The sequence below is a fragment of the Cicer arietinum genome, chromosome 3, assembly GCF_000331145.2.
Source record: "Cicer arietinum cultivar CDC Frontier isolate Library 1 chromosome 3, Cicar.CDCFrontier_v2.0, whole genome shotgun sequence".
In the NCBI taxonomy this organism is placed as follows: domain Eukaryota; kingdom Viridiplantae; phylum Streptophyta; class Magnoliopsida; order Fabales; family Fabaceae; genus Cicer; species Cicer arietinum.
Genome location: NC_021162.2, coordinates 52439816 through 52464039, shown reverse-complemented (window position 1 = coordinate 52464039; position 24224 = coordinate 52439816). Strand labels below are relative to the sequence as shown.

Sequence of the window (24224 nt, the reverse complement as noted above, 5' to 3'; positions counted from 1 at the left end):
TCCCTGCATCTCTATAGATCCTATATATAGTGAGCATGTTATTCTTAAATCTCACAAGAAATAAAATACAAGGTGAACTCTTGCACAATGACCTATTCCATCAATCAATTTCGTCAATGTTGGATTTTGTGCATTGTTTTGGTTTTGCTTGTAGGTAAATAAAAAAAATGTTTGCTTTATCTCTGAAGTGTATTTTCATATAAATCTTACTAACTCAAATTGAAAAATCTTATTGCATGTCTATTTGTAATTAGTCTACTAATTACAAGTAGAGAAAAAAACTTTAGCGCTATATCACAAAAACTCTATTTTTATTAAAAGAATTTGTATTTGTATAAATTTGCAAGGGTAGGATGTCTGCTATATTTTAGATCAATTTAGTCCGTAATTTTATAAAAGATAATTAATTTAATTTTAAAAATTAATTTTTTAATTTTTAATATTGAAAGACTAAATTAATAGTTATTGCAATTTCAGTGACTAAAATTAAAATTTACTCAATAATTTATTTTATTAAAATTATAATGACAATGTCTTTAAATCATAGTTCCACAGATAAATACCAATATTGTTAAATTTGACGTCTTGTCTTGAATTTAAACTCGAGATCTCTAAGTTGAAAATTTTTATAGTGAATTTTTTTATCTCTTCTAAGAAAAATCATATTAATAGTATAATATATAGTGATTTATTGCATATGATATTCTTCATTTGTATGAATTTAAGTTTATGTTGGTTGCAGGATTATCAAATGGTGGAGCAATTGATTTTCTTGGATTGAAATGTGGAGATAAATGTACGACTGTGACACAGTGCAATATAGATTGTCTTAATAAGGGGTATAAGAGAGGTGGTACATGTTATGGATTCATTCAAGTTGTTCTTTGTTGTTGTTATCAGAGATGAGTTATTGTACATCTAATAAATAAATAAAATGCATACCGTTATGTTTCAAATAAGAATTGTAAGAATATAGTTAACCAATATCCAGCGTCAGTATATTGATAATAAATAATTGATTATAGTAGTGATAATATTGTCAATTTTGATAAGTAAAAGTCACTAGTATATTTTAACCTTGTTATATCGTCAATATTAGATTGGTTTTATATATCCAATGTAATAAATAAGACGATGATAAATTTATTATTATAGTAAACTTTGTTAGATCTGTTTTAATTGAATTGTTTTAACATACACATTAAAAAAAAAACTACAAAAGAAAAACGGTGACAAATTTGTTAGTATAGTTCTAATTGAACTGATCTAACATACATATTTTAAAGTAAAAACAAAAAACTGCACACAAAAAAAAAGTGTGGCAAATCTATATAATATACACTAGTGCATTTTAACCTTGTTACATCGTCGATATTAGATCGGTTGTTATACATCTAATATAATAAGCAAGACGGTGGCAAATTTGTTATTATAGTAAACTTTGTTAGATCTGTTCTAATTGAACTGTTCTAACATACACATTAAAAAAATAAAACTACACAAAAAAAATAAAAAATTATGGTAAATTTATTATTATAGTAAATTTTATTAGATCTGTTCTAATTGAACTTATCTAACATACATATTAAAAATAAAAATAAAAACTGCACACACAAAAAGTATGGTAAATTTATTATTATAGTAAATTTTGTTAAATATGTTCTAATTGAATTGTTCTAACATATACATTAAAAAAAAGACAGTGGCAAATTTGTTATTATTATAAATTTTGTTAGATTAGTTTTGTTAGAACGATCTAACAAGCCTTTTACAAAAAAAAAAAAAAAAAAAATTCTCTAAATTAACCAAAGAATAAGAAATCACGCACGAACCCTCTCATTATTCATCTTCATATTCATCTTCATCCTTAGTTCTGCAAACCCACAAGTTCGTCACCTGCGAATCCAAACTCATTTTTCATCCTTCAACCTTTGTTTTTCATCAAACCCGACCATAAATTAAACACGCGCATCTTACCCGTGAAAAGGTTTTCATCCTTCCACATTTAACCTTCATCTTGTGAAAACGTGAATCGTGAATCGCAGCTTTCAGCCTTCATCGCTGGCGAGTTGGTCCGACGCAACATTTTTCTACTTCAGCACCGACGACGAGTTTTCTTTTTCTTCGTCTTCCATCTATCAAGGAGCATTTCCGTCGAGAAGTGTCAATTTCTTTTACTATCGAGAAATATTTGTTGCTTTCTCTGGTAATTTTCTAATAATTCTTGTTTGTTACTCAACAATCTAAAATTATTTCATCGTTAATTATTCTTATTATTAATCTTTAATTGATGGAGAAATTTGAAGGAGAAATTTCTACATAAGTTATGGTGAAATTTGAGAAGTGATGATGCCTAAAAAACTATGAAAGTGATGGAGAAATTTGAGTAGTAGTAGTTATCCCAATTTTCAATCATCCTTTAAAAATGCATGCTATGTGTTTGTGATATTGTCTCTGTTAATAATAAGTCTAATGCTATAATTTTTTAAACACATTTGTCAATTTGAGTTTTTGATTTGTGTTGATTGTTGCTTAATGTGTTCATACTCTTTCAGTAGCTTAAATTTGTTCATACACATTTGTCAATTCACAACATTCAAGTAATCATTAACTGAAACTCTACCCTTATATGTAGATCAGGGTAAGATATACTGATTTATGGAGAAGACAAAGAAGAAGAAAACAACCACTGGCAAGTCTGCTGGTGAATATGTTCTTGCACCTGTAAAAATCGACGAAATGACAGCTGAAGAGAAAGAGAAATTTAAAAAAGAGTAGAAAAGACTTAGGAAAAAAGTTGCTAGTTTAATAATAAAAAAATAAAAAAAAAATAAAAATAAAAAAAGCAGAAGACGCAACAAGCTATGGGGATAGTTCGGGGAAGGAACGAAGGGAAGCCTTGGGGACAGGAAGCCCAAGTGAAGGTTTGTAATATTTGTATTGTACCAATGAACAAAGAAGTTTTTTTTTTTTTGTGTGTGTGTTACTATATAGTTACTGCATATTTTCCAGGCCGGCTCTCGTTTGATACAACTGTTAATAGAAACTACGTACTTACAACCACCTGCCAATCAATTTGGAGACAGTCCACCAGATATTTACCCTGCATTCAAGCATACCCTCAAAACAGTTTCTGCCGATTCAAGGTGAGATTGATAGTACTCGTTCCGAATCATTATCTGTAAATTTAAACATTTTTCCTTTATTGAATAATGAATGATCTTTACTTGATTAGCAATGAAAGTAGAAGATATGGTGCTATTGAATGTGACCCTCTGATACAAAATGGCCTTGAAAAGACTGTAAGTGACCTACCTACTATTGTCTAAGGATTTTTTGTAGTACTTGAATTCATGATCACGTTTCCTTTAGTATGTTATTTGACAAATTTTATGGTTTTATACTTCAAGGCGTGTTGTTATTGTTGTTGTTGATCAATACATTCTAGTAAAACTTTTTCTTTCTTATGCCTATATTCATGAGACTGACGGTAAAATCGAAATGTGTTTACATTAACAGGCCAGGCACATGGTTATCCCCTACATGCCAATGTTGGTTCCACCTACTAACCGGACAGGGTATGACACATGTTATACATATATTTTCTTTTTTAATTTATATTAGAACTTTGAATTTTTATATGTTAGCTTAGTTTTATTGACTTGTAGAAGGCCTGAAACTTTGATAACAATGTTTCAATCATAAAAACATGTTCAAGCATCTCCATACTTTGTTGTTCTTATATTTACTAAGTTTAATTTTTCATTGGATTATATTGAGATACAAATTCTACATATGAGCTGTGACTAAATTATGCTGTTTTGTTTATAAATTGTTAATTTTCTCATAAATATTGCAATTTTATGGTAGGTATGACAAAGGGGCATACTTGTTTTTGCCATCATATGTAATGAGAATACATGGAGCAAAGCAGCAACGTGAAGTTGTAAAAAGGGCTCCCAAGAATCAACTTAACCCAGTATTTGAGGTTGGAATTTTTTTTAATGTTTGTGCATTTGCATCTGAGTTCATGGTTCCAAATTAATACTTAATACTTCTTGAAATTAATTCTGGAATTGTTTTAGGCCCTTAATACCCTTGGGGATACAAAATGGAGGTTAAACAAAAGTGTACTTGGCGTGATAGATCAAATATGGGCTAATGGAGGCTGCTTGGCTGACTTGGTGGATCGTGATGATGTGAGTACCAAACAGAACTTGATGCTAAATTATTTACTGAATCTCCACCTTCCATCAAAACCTAGCTCATTCTACTGAAAGAAATGATCTTCAACTAGAATAACTTCCTAGCATAATATAGAAATTCCATCTAGGAAGCGCTGAAGGTGAATTTTTTAACCTCAGCAGTAAGATGTTAGATATCTATTCATGAAAATATATATGAATTATACTAATGTTGTTCCTTTAGTTCGTATTTGTTTATTTTGGGTTGGATATTGTTTGGCACACTAATATTACTAAAGTAAAAAACCTTTAGTAACTGTGGATGCCAAACTCTATGTGATTTTATTTTATTTATTTATATGCTAATTCATCTCTATGTGATTTTATTTGCTACACTTTAATGAATATTTTATTTTTGTAAAGCTTTGGGTGAATATAATAAGTTGCGAAGATTAAGAAAGAACAAGCTCACATGGAGCATTCCCATTGTAAGTTGTTTAGATTATATATATAGAATTTCAATTATAATTTATATGTTTTTATCTATATAATATTTACTCATTATAATTTACATATAATATTCAATTTTAGTGCCAAATACAACCTAAAGGTTATGAGTGTGGTTACTACATTATGATACATATGTTGAACATTGTATCTAGTGGTCTTGTTGATTCATGGATGCGGGTATGTGATAGATTTTTTCAAAGTTAGTATTAATTAACTACTTATGATTTTTATGGTCACATGATTTAGATAACTTTGTAATTTCAATATTTATAATTCAAATACTTGGAGAATCAAAACCATTCGAAGATGAAGAAATGATGATTGTCCGACAACGTTGTGCAAACTTTATTCTTGAACTAATAGAAAATGCTTCAAGCACTTGTATCATTTTAGTATCTTTAGACTGTTAATAGAAGATAATGTTTTTTTTTTTTTTTTAACTAGTGAATATTAAGTAGCTCTAAATTTGGTAATTTAGATTTTGTAAAAAAATTATGACTCATTGTCATTGATTTTTAAATGTAAAGCTTCGTATGAAGTTTTGTGTTTTATGGTTGAATGAGAAATTCCAGTTAATAGTGTAATATGTGAAATTATAAGGATGCATATGTAAGGGGTGAAAGTAATGAAGAAAAAAAATTAAAAAGTTAATTATTTAAATCGACTGGCTAATCGATAAAATAAACAATTTTGAATATGACTTGTTATATTGGTTCAAATTTAACCGATCTAATAAATCATTTTTGAATTTGACTTATTATTTTGGTTCAAATTCAACCGATTTAATAAATCATTTTTGAATGTGACTTGCTACATCTATTATTTTAGCTGATTTAATAATTAACTATTTATTACAACGCTTGATGTTAGATCGGAGAAGAAACCGATCTAACAAGTACATAGGAACCGATCTAATAAGGTTTAATTGCACTAGTGATATAATAAAGTAAACATGATAGTTTGGCAAGTTTGACATAAATAAAGTGTTAGGCAAATATGAAGTTTCTATTAATAGAAATAACGTAGATATTTTTTTAAGAAAAAATAAAACTTCCATGACGATACATCACTATTTGACATGATGCTCTGCTGAGAATTTAGTGGTCAATTAAAAAAAATGAATTAAAAATAAAAAATAATCAATTACACCACTATTTGACCATTTTTTGAAAGTAATGGTTAATAGAAATAATCATCTTATTGTACATAATTTTTATATAGAAAAAAAAAATAAAACTTCCATTACATCACGATTTGATGCGTCCGTTGAGAATTTAGTGGCCAATTAAAAAATAAGAAGAATGAATTAAAAATAAAATACAATCAATTACACAACGACATAATAGTCTTTTTTTTTAAAAGTAATAGTTTTTTAAACACTACTTTAGCAATCACTGTTTCAAATTAATTTAATTAAAAAATTTATTTTATTTTACGAATTGCCACTTTTCTTCTTAATTCGATGTCCTCTGTTAACCGCCTCTCCTCAATAATCTCTAATTTTCGGCGCATCCCTTATAAATCTCATTCATATTGTCTGATCTATACACAATTATTAATCTTTCTCTGATGTCTGGAAAAAAAAAAAAAAAAAAGAATTTGCTGCTCCAATGCCTCTAAAAAAGGAGTCATGAAATTTGGTTGTTAGAGTTGTGCGACTGTGGTTTATGTCTGATCTGAATGTCAAACATCGATTTTATGCAATGGAAATGGTATTGATGAAACATAAATTTTATGTGATGAAATGGTATTGATGGATGACAAGGTTTAATTCTTTCTTTTATAAATTCAAAGTTTCAAATTATACACAAACTTATTTGTTATGTTATTAATTTAACAAATTTGTATTTCATTTTTTTAGGGTGATAAAATTTAAGCAACCGTGGGAAAAACTCTTATTTCTCGATTTGAGACTAACATTCGTGAGGGAGATGTGTACAACTTCCGTTCTCTTGGTGTTGCGTCTAACTCTAGAGCATAGAACAACCAGATACCTATTCAAATTGAATTTTCAAAATAGTACAATGGTCCGAGAAATAGAAACCAATTTGGTCACAGCCTCTCCGTACTCATTCATTTCATTCCCAGAAATTTGAAATGTTGATATGAATTACTTGATTGGTAAATTTATTTTAATATGTCATTTTTATTTTATTTAAGTTATTCACGGTTTAATCATTATTATTTTAGGAATGGTGTCAGTACAAAATTTAAAGTTATTGAGTTAGAGTCAGATGGGTATATAAATTTTTTCAGTATTTAATAACTTTCTCTATTAATTATTAACTAATTTTATTTTCTTTATTTTGGATCCAATGTTGATGAACTGAATGCATATTTGCAATCCGGTTATAATAAAAATATTGTTGTACTTGCTCAGTTTCTAAAAGTGAAGATTGTTGTATGGTAAAAGTCAACTACAAAATGCAATAAATTGTACTAGGCTTTTATTCAACCCTGAAATTCATGAGTCAGTTTCTTTCAAACTCAAGTAAGTTTAAAAGTAAACTAGAAGTACTACGAATTAACTTATTCAATTTTTTTTTTATTGAAATACTAACTTTATACTATGAATTAACATATCAAATGCTTTTACAAAACAAGAACAATTTGAAATACTATGAAGAGAGAGCAATACTTGCTCTGACTCATGATAATGTAGATATCGTTAATGATTATGTTTTATCATTAATTCCAGGTGAGGAAAAGAAATATATTAGTTCAGACTCAACTGTCCTTTCTGATGAAAATTGTGATGTGCATGGAGATTGGTTCACATCTGAATTTTTGAATGACATGAAATGTTCAGGAATTCCAAATCACCTATTAAGATTAAAGATTGGTGTTTCTGTCATGCTTTTGAGGAACATTGATCAAGCTAATGGACTATGTAATGAAACAAGATTGCTCATAAATGAATTGTGTACAAATATTATTGGAGCAACTGTGATCATGGGAAAAAACAAGGATGAATTAGGTACCATTTGATCCAGCTTTCCCATTTAAATTCCAGAGAAGACCCATTATCGTTGTGTTTTGCAATGACCATAAATAAGAATCAATGTCAATCTCTTTCTCAAGTGATTTGTATTTAAAGTGATATGTGTATTTACTCATGGTAAGTTGTATGTGGCTATTTCATGAGTAAAATGTATGGAATGATTGAAGATTTTTTATTTTAGATGAAGAAGAAAAACCATGTGCAGACACTAAAAATGTTGTGTACAAAGAAATTTTCAATAATTTGTAAACATGTAGACGACATTCTTTTTATTGTTTAGATTTATTTATTGTAAGTTTTTTTTTTTATCGAATTGAATTGATGATAAAATTCAAATTATGTCTTTAATGTCAATGTCAATAAAATTATGTCTCAACGTTAATTCAAATTGTTATATTATATAAATTAATATACCAATATATTTATCAAAATAGTAATTTGTATCCATGCGACGCACAGGTTACACACTAGTTTGTTATTAAAATAAATTTTGTTAGATTTGTTATAATTAAACTGTTCTAACATATACATTAAAAGAAAAAAGGCTATACAAGAAGAAAAAAAAGAGGTGGCAAATTTGTTATTATTACAAATTTTGTTAGATCTGTTATATTAGACCGTTCTAACAAGTCATTTACAAAAAAAAAAAAAAAGAATATCCCTAAATTAACCAAAAAAATTAGAAATCCATTTCTTATCTATCATCATTCGTTCTTCTGTAGATTCAGTCATGAATTAATCACTCGCGAATTCAAACCTATTTTTCATCCTTCTTCATTCTTTTTTCTACAAACCCAGTCACGAATTAATATCCAAGCCCATTTTTCATCTTTCATCCTTTGTTCTTCTACCAACCCAGTCACAAATTAATCACTCGTGAATCCAAACCATTTTCATCATTCATCCTCTGTTCTTCTCTAAACTCAGTCACAAATTAATCACTTGCGAATCCAAACCCATTTTTCATCGTTCATCCTTCTTCGTTCTTCAGCAAACCTAGTCACGAATTAATCACTCGCAAATCCAAACCCATTTTTCATCCTTCATCTTTCGTTCTTCATCATTCATCCTTCATCCGATCTTGAACTCAGTCTTCATCATTCATCTTCATCCGATAATGAACCAAACAATCACGAACCCATGTCTTACCCCTTAAACGCTTCAACGTTTTCATCCTTTAACCTTTAAGCTTTATCATTCAGTGAAACTGCAAATCGAACGAGCGTCAGCTTTCAGCCTTCATCGTCGGCGACGAGTTGGTCCGGCGCAACATCTTTCTACTTCACATCGAAGACTAGTTTTCTTTGTCTTCCTCTTCCATCTATCAATGAGCATTTCTATCGAGAAGTGTCAATTTCTTTCACTATCGAGAAGTGTTTGTTGTTTTCTCCGGTAATTTTCTAATAAATTTTGTTTGTTGCTCAGCAATCTAAAATTATTTTATTATTAATTGTTCTTATTATTAATCTTTAATTGAAATTTGAGAAGGGGTGATGCCTAAAAAACGATGAAAGTGATAGAGAAATTTGAGTAGTAAAAGTTACCCCATTTTCAACCATCCTTTAAAACTATGTGCTATGTGTTTGTGTGATTGTCTCTGTTAATAAAACTCGAAAGAAACTGTGTGTGTTTTTGATTGGCTTCATATTCCAAGTATGTTATGTTCTAACCCTTTTTCATTCACATGTGTTTTGTATTTTTTTTCTTTCACATGAAAGATTAAGACATGTTGTACTTTAATTTTGTTGTTATATATGTATGTATGTATGTATGTATGTATGTATGTATGTATGTATGTATGTATGTATGTATGTATGTATGTATGTATGTATGTATGTATGTATGTATGTATGTATGTATGTATGTATGTATGTATGTATGTATGTATGTATGTATGTATGTATGTATGTATGTATGTATGTATGTATGTATGTATGTATGTATGTATGTATGTATGTATGTATGTATTTATTATTATTATTATTATTATTATTATTATTATTATTATTATTATTATTATTTACTGTTGCTATTATTATGCTAATACGAGTTGCATCATGGTTTATTTTATTTTCATTTATTTGAAAATGAATGATAAGTTTGCAATTTTCATATTACATATATGATTATTGTTGCATATGAGCGCTAGCAAATCAAAATCATTTGTTAAATGTATTCTATAATAACCTACCTTAATTGAATTGTTTTAACATACACATTAAAAAAAACTACAAAAAAAATACGGTGACAAGTTTGTTACTATAGTTCTAATTGAACTGATCTAACATACATATTTTAAAATAAAAATAAAAAACTGCAAAAAAAAAAAATTGTGGCAAATCTATACAATATATAACAAAGTAAACACGATACTTTGGCAAGTTTGACATAAATAGAGTGTTAGGCAAATATGAAGTTTCTATTAATAGAAATAAGCATCTTGCAGATTTTTTTTTAAGAAAAAATGAAACTTCCATTACAATACATCACTATTTGACATGATGTTCTGTTGAGAATTTAGTGGCCAATTAAAAAAAATAAAAAAAATGAATTAAAAATAAAATATAATCAATTACACCACTATTTGACCATTTTTTGAAAGTAATGGTTAATAGATATAATTATCATATTGTACATAATTTTTATAAAGAAAACAAATAAAATTTCCATTACATCACGATTTGATGCGTCCGTTGAGAATTTAGCGACCAATTAAAAAATAAGAAGAATTAATTAAAAATAAAATACAATCAATTACACAACAACATAATAGTTTTTTTTTAAAGTAATAGTTTTTTAAACACTACTTTAGCAATCACCGTTTCAAATTAATTTAATTAAAAAATTTATTTTATTTTACGCATTGCCACTTTTCTTCTTAATTCGGTGTCCTCTGTTAACCGTCTCTCCTCAATAATATCTCATTTTTGGCGCGTCCCTTATAAATCTCATTCATATTGTCTCATCTATACACAATTAGTAATCTTTCTCCGATGTCTGAAAGAAAAAAAGATTTTGTTGCTCCAATGTCTCTAAAAAATGAGTCATGAAATTTGGTTGTTAGAGTTGTGCGACTGTGGTTTATGTCTGATATGAATGTCAAACATCGATTTTATGCGATGGAAATGGTATTTGATGGAACATAAATTTTATGCGATGAAATGGTATTGATGGATGACAAGGTTTAATTCTTTCTTGGCTTAATTGCAGTTTTGGTCCCTCTATTTTAGCTGAATTGCGAAAGTAGTCCCCCCATTTTGTTTATCCCCAGTTTTGGTCCCCCAAACACAATTTTAGTCCAAAACTTGATGAAATTTCATTTTTTAAAACCGTACTACACCATTTATGATCATATATTTCAAGTACAATCGTTGCAAATGAGATCTTGAGGCATGATGTGGTTTAAATAAATGCAAAAAAAAATGAAATTTCATTAAGTTTTGGACCAAAATTCTATTTGAGGGACCAAAACTAGGAAGAAACAAAATGGGGGGACTACTTTCGCGATTCAGCTAAAATAGGGGGACTAAAACTGCAATTAAGCCTTCTTTCTTTTATAAATTCAAAGTTTTAAATTATACACAAACTTATTTGTTATGTTATAAATTTAACAAATTTGTGTTTCATATTATTAGGGTGATAAAATTTAAGCAACCGTGCGAAAAGCTCTTATTTCTCAATTTGAGACTAACATTCGTGAGGGAGATGTGTACAACTTTCCTTCTCTTGGTGTTGCGTCTAACTCTGGAGCATAGAACAACCAAACACCTATTCAAATTGAATTTGCAAAATAGTACAATGGTCCGAGAATTAAAAACCAATTGGGTCACAGCCTCTCCGTACTCATTCATTTCATTCCCAGAAATTCGAAATGTTGATATGAATTACTTGATTGGTAAATTTATTTTAATATGTCATTGTTATTTTATTTAAGTTATTCACAATTTAATCATTATTAGTTTAGGAATGGTGTCAGTACAAAATTTAAAGTTATTGAGTTAGAGTCAGATGGGTATATAAATTTTTTCAGTATTTAATAACTTTCTCTATTAATTATTAACTAATTTTATTTTCTTTATTTTGGATCCTATGTTGATGAATTGAATGCATATTTGCAATCCAGTTATAATAAAAATATTGTTGTACTTGCTCAGTTTCTAAAAGTGAAGATGTTTAATGGTAAAAGCCAACTACAAAATGCAATGAATTGTACTAAGCTTTTATTCAACCCTGAAATTCTTGAGTCAGTTTCTTTCAAACTCAAGTAAGTTTAAAAGTAAACTAGAAGTACTACTAATTAACTTATTCAATTTTTTTTATTGAAATACTAACTTTGTACTATGAATTGACATATCAAATGCTTTTACAAAATATGAACAATTTGAAATACCATGAGGAGAGAGCAATACTTGCTCCGGCTCATGATAATGTAGATATTGTTAATGATTATGTTTTACCATTAATTCCAGGTGAGGAAAAAAAATATATTAGTTCATACTCACTGTCATTTCTGATGAAAATTGTGATGTGCATGGAGATTGGTTCACACCTGAATTTTTGAATGACATGAAATGTTCAGGAATTCCAAATCACCTATTAAGATTAAAAATTGGTGTTTCAGTCATGCTTTTGAGGAACATTGATCAAGCTAATGGACTATGTAATGAAACAAGATTGCTCATAACTGAATTGTGTACAAATATTATTGGAGTAACTGTGATCATGGGAAAAAAACAAGGATGAATTAGGTTCCATTTGATCCAGCTTTCCCATTTAAATTATAGAGAAGACCCATTATCGTTGTGTTTTGCAATGACCATAAATAAGAGTCAATGTCAATCTCTTTCTCAAGTGATTTGTATTTAAAGTGATATGTGTATTTACTCATGGTAAGTTGTATGTGGCTATTTCATGAGTAAAGTGTATGGAATGATTGAAGATTGTTATTTTCGATGAAGAAAGAAAACCATGTGCCGACACTAAAAATGTTGTGTACAAAGAAATTTTCAATAATTTGTAAACATGTAGACGACATTCTTTTTATTGTTTAGATTTATTTATTGTAAGTTTTTTTTTTTTGTATAGAATTGAATTGATGGTAAAATTCAAATTATGTCTTTAATGTCAATGTCAATAAAATTATGTCTCAATGTTAATTCAAATTGTTATATTATATAAATTATTATACCAATATATTTAACAAAATAGTAATTTGTATCCCTGCGACACACGGGTTACACAGTAGTTTGTTATTATAATAAACTTTGTTTGATCTGTTCTAATTAAACTGTTCTAACATATACTTTAAAAGAAAAAGACTATACAAGAAGAAGAAAAAAGCGGTGACAAATTTGTTATTATTACAAATTTTGTTAGATCTGTTATATTAGACCGTTTTAACAAGTTGTTTACAAAAAAATAAAATATCCCTAAATTAACCAAAAAAATTAGAAACCCATTTTTTATCTGTCATCATTCGTTCTTCTGCAGATCCAGTCACAAATTAATCACTCGCAAATTCAAACCCATTTTTCATCTTTCTTCATTCGTTTTTCTACAAACCCAGTCACGAATTAATATTCAATCCCATTTTTCATCCTTCATCCTCTGTTCTTCTCTAAACTCAGTCACGAATTAATCACTTGTGAATCCAAACCCATTTTTCATCGTTCATCCTTCTTCGTTCTTCAGCAAACCTAGTCACGAATTAATCACTCGCAAATCCAAACCCATTTTTCATCATTCATCCTTCATTCTTCATTATTCATCCTTGATCAGATCATGAACTCAGTCTTCATCATTTATCCTTCATCCGATAATGAACCAAACAATCACGAACCCATGTCTTACCCCTTAAACGCTTCAATGTTTTCATCCTTTAACCTTTAAGCTTCATCATTCAGTGAAACCGCGAATCGAACGAGCTCCAGCTTTCAGCCTTCATCGCCAGCGATGAGTTGGTTCGGCGCAACATCTTTCTACTTCACATTGAAGACTAGTTTTATTTGTCTTCCTCTTCCATTTATCAATGAGCATTTCCGTCGAGAAGTGTCAATTTCTTTCACATTGAGAAATGTTTGTTGTTTTCTCTGGTAATTTTCTAATAATTTTGTTTGTTGCTCAGCAATCTAAAATTATTTTATTATTAATTGTTCTTATTTTTAATCTTTAATTGAAATTTGAGAAGGGATGATGCCTAAAAAATGATGAAAGTGATGGAGAAATTTGAGTAGTAAAAGTTACCCCATTTTCAACCATCCTTTAAAACTGCATGTTATGTGTTTGTGAGATTGCCTCTGTTAATAAAACTCCAAAGAAACTGTGTGTGTTTTTATTGGTTTCATTTTCCAGGTACGTTATGTTCTAACCCTTTTTCATTCCCATGTTTTTTGTATCTTTTTTCTTTCACATAAAAGATTAAGACCTGTTGTACTTTAATTTTGTTATGTATGTATGTATGTATGTATGTTTGTATGTTATTATTATTATTATTATTATTATTATTATTATTATTATTATTATTATTATTATTTACTGTTATGTTACTGTTATTATGCTAATACGAATTTCATCATGGTTTATTTTATTTTCATTGATAAGAAAAGGAATAATAAGTTTGCAATTTTCATATTACATATATGATTATTGTTTCATATCAGCGCTAGCAAATCAAAATCATTTGTTAAATGTATTCTATAATAACCCACCTTAAAATTAAAATACCTTGTGAAATCAACAAACTGATTCATCAATAAGTCTAATGTTAAATTAATTTGTTGTGTTATTTCTATTATATAGATTCATTTTTTTGTGTGACCTACTTTATTGATTTTCATTTTATTAATCATAGTAAACATTTGTTGGAAAGTTTATTTATCTGAGAAAGCTTTTTATAGTATTGATTGATCTTATATAGTGAAGATAAGGGTGTTCCATGTTATAAATTATGTGTTCTCCCTGGCGATTGATAAGGTGAAGTATTTGAAATATGGTTGGTAGGGGAAGCAAGCAAAGGTAATAGTCGTTAAGTAATTAAACTATCTTTTACTGTGTTGGCTTACAAAAATACTGAAAGCAGGACAAGAAAAAATCAATTTAATTTCAATTTGAAAATCCAGCTCATATAGATTGGCTTGGCTTATAATTGTCCTATTATATTGGCTACTAGTAAGCAAAACCCAAGTTTTGAAAACCCTCACAATGTTTAACGAACATCAGCCATAAAACCCATATATATCAGATTTCAGAAAAAGTCAATAGTAAATAAATAGGAACATTACTACTTAGGATTATGAAATGGAGAATAGACACCAAAGTTGTCACCTTGCACCTTGCTACCCCAAGAGAATAGCCATATACTCATTTGTTTCCCTAACTTTGTGTTACTCTGCATCATGTATTTTGAATAAATGAATGTGAGATTGTGATATGAATGATAATCTGTTTTTGCTTATTGTTCTTCTACCTTAAATTTCTTACCATGTTAATCTATTTTATTTGGCAATTTTAACTATTAAGATTTATAATTGTGTTTTTTCTATATTTTGTTTAATATCAAGTTGTGGTGCTTGTATGCATTAGGAAACAGGGAATTTCACTTTGAACAGAAGTTAGGATATTGCTATTGTTGTGATTTTTATTTTATCCTTCATGGTTGTACTCGTAGGCTTGTTGCATATGAATGATTAGTTCATTTATTATTCTGCACATTGAGACAGTTAATAAATTTTGTGTGATTCCATTTAGTTTGTGAACTGCATTAATTGGGATTTTACTCTGGTTGCTCCGATAATAATAATAATAGTAACTGTGTAAGCTATGTTTTGTGTAATACTTTTTTTATGCCTTTTAACTGTTATTGTGGTGAAAGGTCTTTTTTGTTTTACTTTGATGTGATTTACTTCTGTATTTAAATGAGATATGTGAAACATACCAATCTGGAGGTTTATTATATGGTTATGTTATTTGATTTAATTTTTTGAAGGATAATATGTAGTAATGAAGAGTTTAAGAAACTATGAATGTCAAAGAAATGTGATGATAGTGATTTTGAAGGATTATTTTATTATTTTTTTTTAATCTTCTGTTTTCAGGGACGTCCAAAGGGTGTAACACCCAAATACAGTTTGAAACCTCTTGTGCCAAGATTGTCTGAGCTTCTTGGAGTTGAGGTGTGTGTGCCTACAAAACTGTTTTATGCTATTATGGGATTCATTCCAAATATTCTTATTTTTGTTGATTTACTTTGCATAACAATGCATGTTGATTTATTTTTTATTTCATAGGTTAAAATTGCTGACAATTGTATTGGTGAGGAAGTTGAGAAGTTGGTTGCACAAATTCCAGAAGGCGGTGTTTTGCTTCTAGAGAATGTGAGGTTACACAAGGAAGAAGAGAAGAATGATCCTGAATTTGCAAAGAAGTTGGCTTCCCTTGCTGATCTCTACGTGAATGATGCATTTGGAGCTACCCATCATGCTCATGCTTCGACCGAAGGTGTCACTAAATACTTGAAGCCCTCTGTTGCAGGATTTCTTATGTAGAAGGTATGTAGGGAGTAATTGCAGTTCAATTGTATATATTTGATAATTGACGTAGTTAATTGATTGGTTGTAATGTACAATTGTTTCAGGAGTTTGACAATCTAATTGGAGCTGTTGCAAACCCCAAGAAACCTTTTGTTGCTATTGTTGGTGGGTCAAAGGTGTCTTTCAAGATTGGTATGTGATAGATTCTTTCAAAGTTAGTATTAATTAACTACTTATGATTTTTATGGTCACATGATTTAGATAATCTTGTTATTTCAATATTTATAATTCAGATATTTGGAGACTCAAAACCATTCAAAGATGATGAATGTCTAACAACGTTGTGCAAACTTGATTCTTGAACTAATAGAAAATGTTTGAAGCACTTGTATCAATTGTGAAGATGTTTGAAGATAATATTTTTTTTAACAAGTAGTGAAAATTATGTAGCTTTGAATTTGATAACTTTGATTTTGTAAAAAAATTATGACTCATTGTCATTGATTCTTAAATGTAAAGCTTCGTATGAAGTTTTGTCTTTTATGGTTGAATGACAAAATTCTAGTTAATAGGGTAATATGTGAAATTAGAGGATGCATATGTGAGAGGTGAAAGTTATGAAGAAAAAAAATTAAAAAGTTAATTATTTAAATCGGTTGGCTCATCGATATAATAAACAATTTTGAATATGACTTGTTATATTAGTTCAAATTTAATCGACGTAATAAATTAATTTTGAATTTGACTTGTTATATTGGTTCAAATTTAACCGATCTAATAAATTAATTTTGAATTTGACTTGTTATATTGGTTCAAATTTAACCGATCTAATAAATCATTTTTTAATTTGACTTGTTATATTGGTTCAAATTTAACCGATCTAATAAAATATTTTTGAATTTGACTTGTTACATCAATCATTTTAGCTGATTTTATAATTAACTATTTATTACAACGCTTGATGTTAGATCAGAAAAGAAACCGATCTAACAAGTACATATGAAGATCTAACAAGGTTTAATTGCACTAGCGAGTCAAACGCTATTACTTATCAGACAAGATTTAAAATCTCCAAAGACTAAGAAAGCAATAAAAATTATACGTAGTTTCATGTTTTGGATTGTTGAAATTCCAAGAGATAATTAAAAGAGGTTGAAAACTTCATGAAGTCGAATGTTATGTTCTCACGTAATATCATGTTCAAACAAAATAGCTAAAAATTATTAAAATGAACGATGCATTTTAAATTCGAACTTAGTACCACACACTTGTAAGTTATTTATAGTTGTATTTATCGTATATTCTAAAACTAAAAAAAAAAAAAACTTTTATTATTGTACCAAACAAAAATCATTTATTGACCTTTATATCAAAATAAATGGTTGAAATTAAATATTTTATTTTAAATTACACGTGTCTTGTTACATTGTATCCAACTTCACCAAACCATTCACCTTCTCATCTGTCTGTTCTCCTTCTCATCCTTTCCAACCCACCTCCTAAGTTAATCTATAATAACAACAATGTATCAAAAATTTATGAAGTAAGAGACAACCTCTTAGAAATCAGCTATCTAAAATCAACATGTTCTTGAATACATTTGTCAAAAAATAAAAAGTTTTCTAATAACAACAGTGAGAAAATAAAAATTACGACATTTAAAAATTAAGTGTGTGACATTACTTATAAAAAAAAAAACTTTTCTCTTTATAAAAATTCTTTTTTTTTCTTTCTTTGTTAGTTTTACAAGAGACGATAAATATAACTATAAATAACTTACAAGTGTGATGATATTAAGTTCGAATTCAAAATATAACGCTCATTTTAACAATATTGACATATGTCAATTAATTAAGTTAAAATTTAAGGACTAATAAGTATTTCTTTTATTCTCGTATAAAAATTCATTAACTTAATATATCTCCTATGTGTATAAACAAGATTGTGGCACAAAATTAAACTACCACAATCTCATATTTTGTCAAATATACATTCTAAGTCTAAAATTCTCCGCTACAATAAGGGGTGAGTGACAATAGAAAAATTGTACAACGACGACCTATAGTCTAGTATTCGATAAAGCTCGATGCAAGAGCTATTTACCTAAAATGTTCAATTTACATTTTTTTTAAAACTCATGTGAAATGTGATAATTGTTCATTTAGGGCTTGTTTGATTGTGTTTTACTTTTTTACTTTTTAAAAACTATTTTATAAATAAATTTTTAAAAACTGTTTTTAAAAAGAAAATTTTAAAAAAAATATGTTTGGTAACTCCAATTTTTAAAACAGTTTTTGACCAGAGGGTAAAAATACTGAAAAATGAAAAGTAAAATACCATTTATCTGTTTTGCTTTTTTAATTTTAAAAAGTATAATATGAAAAATAGTTTTACAAAACAGTTTTTAAAATGTTCAATTTATATTTTTTTTAAAACTCATGTGAAATGTGATAATTGTTCATTTAGGGCTTGTTTGATTGTGTTTTACTTTTTTACTTTTTAAAAACTATTTTATAAATAAATTTTAAAAAACTGTTTTTAAAAAGAAAATTTTAAAAAAAATATGTTTGGTAACTCCAATTTTTAAAACAGTTTTTGACCAGAGAGTAAAAATACTGAAAAATGAAAAATAAAACACCATTTATCTGTTTTGCTTTTTTAATTTTAAAAAGTATAATATGAAAAATAGTTTTACAAAACAGTTTTTAAAAATAAGTAATCCAAATAAACTTTTTAAATTTTAAAATACTAAAATAGAATTTTTGAAATGTAAATCAAATAAACTCTTAATCTCTGAATTTTACTCATGAAAGCAAAAAATAATATCTAAAACACGCTTTCAATTTTATCGAATTTTTTTACTACTAAAAAGTGTTACCAAAAATTGCCGCGTTTTTAGTGGTTTATCAATAACCCTCGTAAATTGTTCTACTAGTTCCTAAGAGGCCAGCCCATATATTGTAACAAACCAAAGGCATAAGATTCTTGGGCCTTATATTTTAGAAATACTATGCTTCTAAAATTTAGGCCACTGAACTCAGGAGCTACTCCAATTTAGCCTATAGAGTTTAGAGTTTCTATTTGAAATTTATGAAAACCATTTGACCAAAATTCTGCCATTCCCCACTCTCAACTACTTCCTCTCTTTTTCTGTAACAAACAAGGGTGATACATCAAATCATTAGTTGTGTGCTTCTCAATATGTTGGAAAGGTTGAAAATGGCAAGGCAACTTGTAAGTTGCTATAGCAAAAACCTTCTTTTTTTTAACTCTTTTTTCGTTTAAGGATATCCTATACTAGTATATGATGCGCCATATTGTAAAAATAAGGAGAAAATTATTCTAGTATTCATAAAAATTGAGATAAAAAATTGAAAAACTACTTAGACTATAAATCCTCATAAGAAATGGACATATCTATTACTATAATTTTAGAGTATATAAATGCACGTATTTTTAAAATTAAAGACATTAATTAAACATTTATATACCAAAACTATAATAATAGGCACTCCATTTTTATTGAAAAATAGAAAGAATCTCCACTCTAAAAATACATTACCATTTATATTTATTAAATATTTTTTTCAATAGAGATTGTAAACAGAAAAAAATGGAGTGGAGAATGCAAAGTAATGCACGTCTGGTAATTGGATTGTAGCAAGCTGTTAGAGTGATGAAAGAATTCGTCATTTAGTTGACTTTTCAGCTAGTTTGTCTTGTAGAGTGTACAATGTAAGCTCTGTTTTCTCTTTCACTTTCTTTGGTTTTTTCTTTTTAATTATTTGTATAGTAACACCACGTGCATTTCTTTGGCTATTTTTCATTCCATCACACGAGTAATTGTTTGGTTTCATTTTTTTCTTCATAAATTGTCTTTATTTGTTTTTTTCTTTATCGATTCATGTATTGCCACGTACTCATGTGGTAATAAATAAATTAATTGATTCATGCATAATACAAGATTGTAATATATATATATATATATATATATATATATATATATAATTTTTTTTTAGAGATTCAATTTAGTCCTTCAGAAAAATAAATGTAATTTTTAATCTTTAAAAAAAATAAATTAAATTAATTCTTATGTAAACTACAATTAAAAAATTAAGTTTTTTTTTACTGACTTTTTGAGTAACTCATTCATTTACTTGATTATCTAACATGTAATTTCTATAAAAAATAACAAGTTGACAATAATTAAAAATAATTAATTAAATTTCTGACAAACACTTTAACCTTGTTTATTTAATCTCTGGACTTAATTATCTATTTTTAATTATTATCAAGACTTAATTGTTATTTTTTTTAGAAATTACATGTAGAATAATCAAGTTGATGAATAATCAAATAAATAAATAAAACATTAATTTTTTAAACGTGTTTCATATAAGAGCTAACTTGACCGAATTTATTTTTCTAAAAAACTAAAAAATACTTTTATCTTTTTCAACGAATAAATTACATCTTTCAAAATTTCTCAGAACTAAAATAAAATTTTACTCTAATATAATTAACATTGGATCACCGTTAATTACTTCCTTGCGTGAAAAGGTTAGCGGTGCTGCATTATTTTCATGCGGTGAAAAAGTTCCATCGCGTGTTTTAAGAGTAATTGTAAAGTGTGAAACATATAATAAGCTTTCATGACATGTTGTTATGTGTGTGATTGCTCCTTGCTTGCTTGTTTTTGTTCAGTTTGGTTCTTACCCTGTTGATGTCTTCATAATTCTAGAATTATATCTTTGTTAAGTTCATCACTTGTTATACCTCAAACAGAGCTTGGAATTAGATGATAATTCTGCATAATTTATTGTTACCTTTTTAAGTTTCATCCCTATTAATTATTTTGCTAAAAGTATTTAACAGGTTCCATTTGCAGATTTCTTAAATCATTTTAGTATTTGAGACGCAATGCGTGCACAATACCAAATTAATTTCTCTCAGTTACACACCACATAATTTAGCTACTTCTTTTCTTTTCTAAAGGACTCTTATTTTTTTACAAGGACCCTTGCAATGTTAGGTTATATCTTTTTATATAAATATTTCCTTCGTCTGTCTCAAAATAGAAATAAAAATTAGTCAAAGAAAATTGATATATCTTATTCAAAATTTAGATTAAATACATTAATTGTTTTTTACTATTTTTTGCTTATATTTTGGGATGTAGTAATATGATTTATGATAAATTATCTTGACTTCACTTATTTAAATTTATGGATTTGTACATGAAGATGTTTCTTTGCATAACTTATCCTTCTAGAGGTACATAGGAAACAAGGAAGGTATAAAATATTTGCAAAATGTTTAAAATTCAATTGATGAGGATAATTTTAAATTCTCAAACGTAATTTTTAAATTAGAAAAGAAAAAGTTAAAGAAATAAATAGTTCAATTATAGTTGTATAATATTCATTTAAGAGTTGATTCACATAATTCTAATCATCGAAGATCCTCTACTGGAATTGTCGAGGTATTGGTAACTTTAATATGAGGTTTAGTAAGCAACTTTGAAGTTGGATATGGACATAGACTTGATTGCATTTTTTCGATTTATGTGTTTGATTTCAACACTTTTTGTTTGGATAGAAATTTTTTATAAAAATCACAATCAAAATCTGTTTTTTGTGTTTGTTGTTTTGTTCAATGTTACCAACAAAGTATTGACGTGCCAATATCAGATCAATAGTTATTTTCATATGGTATATATATCAACATATTAGAAAAATATCATATAAAAGCCTCAATGAGAATCATTCTCATCAACCTTGATTTATTTTGAAACTAACAATAATTTTTAAAATAAACACACAGTAAATTTCAATTAAGTCAAACATACACTGTATTACTACAAGTGTCAGCATAAAGGTAAAGTAGAAAATAAATGTAACCCATAATCCAATCATCTTCGTTGTTAGAGTGATCCTTTCCATAATCTAGATGAAAACAATATTGATTGCTTTTTATGAAATCCACACTTAGAGCTATCAAACGGGTCAATCCAACCTGGTCTATTCTGACGTGAAGGCCTCGTACACATGAACAAGTGTTATGTGAGTTAACGATTACGTCCATATTTTCTCAATACTTTTATTTTAATTAATAAAAATTGTAAACAAAAAACACCATCAATCACATACCACAATAGAGACAATAAAATAAAATTATAATATTTGACATCACCACCACATTGAACTTAGTTGTTTTCAGTCTTCAAAGTAGGAGGGTGGAGTCGGAATCAATATTGGTCATGGTCGGTAGACGACAACCACAAATGGAGCTTAACTGGTGAAGATGTTGGACTAACAGTTCTAGTCTTCAGCGGCGGCGGAAGCACCACAATAATACTATGTTGTTCTTGACTTTTAGCATAAACTTTCTTGGTGTTTTTAATAAATTAAGTTATCTTTTCTTTCTTAATTATGTCGACCTATTATTCTTGTTTTTCAAAACTAACTCAAAAATATCATTTTTTTTAAAGTCAATCCAAAAATAGTAAAAAAAAAAAGAGTTATTAATTGAGTCATCTCAAATTTGCTCATAATATTTTTTTGTAAAAAAATTATATTTTTTTAGTCATAGTGAGTCATCTCGTAGCCCGATTGACCAATCCAACCTAGCTCAATTTTTAATATGGGCTAAACTGCCCGAATCAAAGACTCTTTCATTTTTTAGTCTGTTTTTTTAAAGTCCGACCTATATTAATAGGTGGACAAACAGTCTGACTCATTTGGTCCGATTTATTTTGAGAGCTCTAACTACATTCTCCCTCAATGCCTTTATCTATTTATGAAAATCCCCATCAAGATACTGCTCATCAAACTTCATCTCATCTACGCACATCTGCCTGCCAAAGGGAACATAATATTTTTATTAAATTTGATAAATTTACCAACAACCTAGGTATAGTTGCATACGTTATTATATAAATTATAATTAGTGTATTATACATGTATAAAAGATGTGTTTTACTATAGAAACATTTTTAACAAAGAGAAAAAATATCTATAATTTACTCATTTATTAAAAGTTTCTATTTAAATCATTATATATTTAATTTTATTTTTCGATAATTCTCTTTTATATAATATACTCTCTTTTAGATAATTGACTTGTGAATGACTATTTTTAACTAATTTATCTATAATAAATATTTATCTTGTGTATAATTAGTGTATTACAACTTTCTTTATTTTTATTTAAAAATATTTAAAGGACACACTAATAATCAATACTTATTTTTCACGATTAACTAATCGATCAGTGATTAACATTTTCATGTATGATTTCTATAATAAGTTAATATTAGAATATTTTGTAAATTTTCATTAAAAAAATTAAAAACACTTTTATAACACATCTAATGTGCAACATATATCTGGCTGAATCTACATTAACAAACATCTTCAAATTAAAAACTAAAGTATCGTTACATGCATGAAAAAAGACAAAATGATGATAACAATCACAGTGGCAGTCTTAAATTGTCGTACGTGGTCTCTGCCCCAATTTACCTCACTCACTCATTAAGCTTACAAAGTGCCATTTTTCTTCCTCAGTCTATAACTTTCACAGATCTAATGTTTATGTTGAACGTCTTTACTCTTTAGAAATTAAATTCAAACCACTGCCCTACCCACTCTGGAAAATTCATTACCTCATCACTCTCTTTTCTTATTGTTTTTTTCGAAAGTTTCCTTTTATATATATATATATATATATATCTTTCATTTTTTATCACATTAATTAGTTGCTACTCATCTCATAAATTAGAAGCTTTATGGTGGGTTGGAGGATGAGTTGCAAATGATGAAAGATGAAAAGTTAAACAGATTTTTAAGAAATGATAGACTAGAGAGTCCAATATGTTATTTAAAACTAGATTTTTAATTTGAACCATTTATTTTAATCGAAAGATTAACAGATATTTATCTGATTTTGACGTAAAAATATTCTCACTTATATATATATATATATATATATATATATATA

The 24224-nt window shown here is 27.8% G+C and overlaps 4 pseudogenes; all 4 read left to right on the top strand.

Moving 5' to 3' along the window:
- Positions 1-1776: 1776 nt before the first annotated feature.
- On the top strand, positions 1777-4558 carry LOC101498837 (DNA-directed RNA polymerase 1, mitochondrial-like; annotated as a pseudogene).
- Positions 4559-7280: 2722 nt separating this feature from the next.
- LOC101504151 (uncharacterized) lies at positions 7281-7944 on the top strand (annotated as a pseudogene).
- A 4123-nt stretch (positions 7945-12067) lies between these two features.
- On the top strand, positions 12068-12715 carry LOC101503836 (uncharacterized; annotated as a pseudogene).
- A 932-nt stretch (positions 12716-13647) lies between these two features.
- Positions 13648-16548, top strand: LOC101503500 (phosphoglycerate kinase, cytosolic-like; annotated as a pseudogene).
- The last annotated feature ends 7676 nt before the right edge of the window (positions 16549-24224 follow it).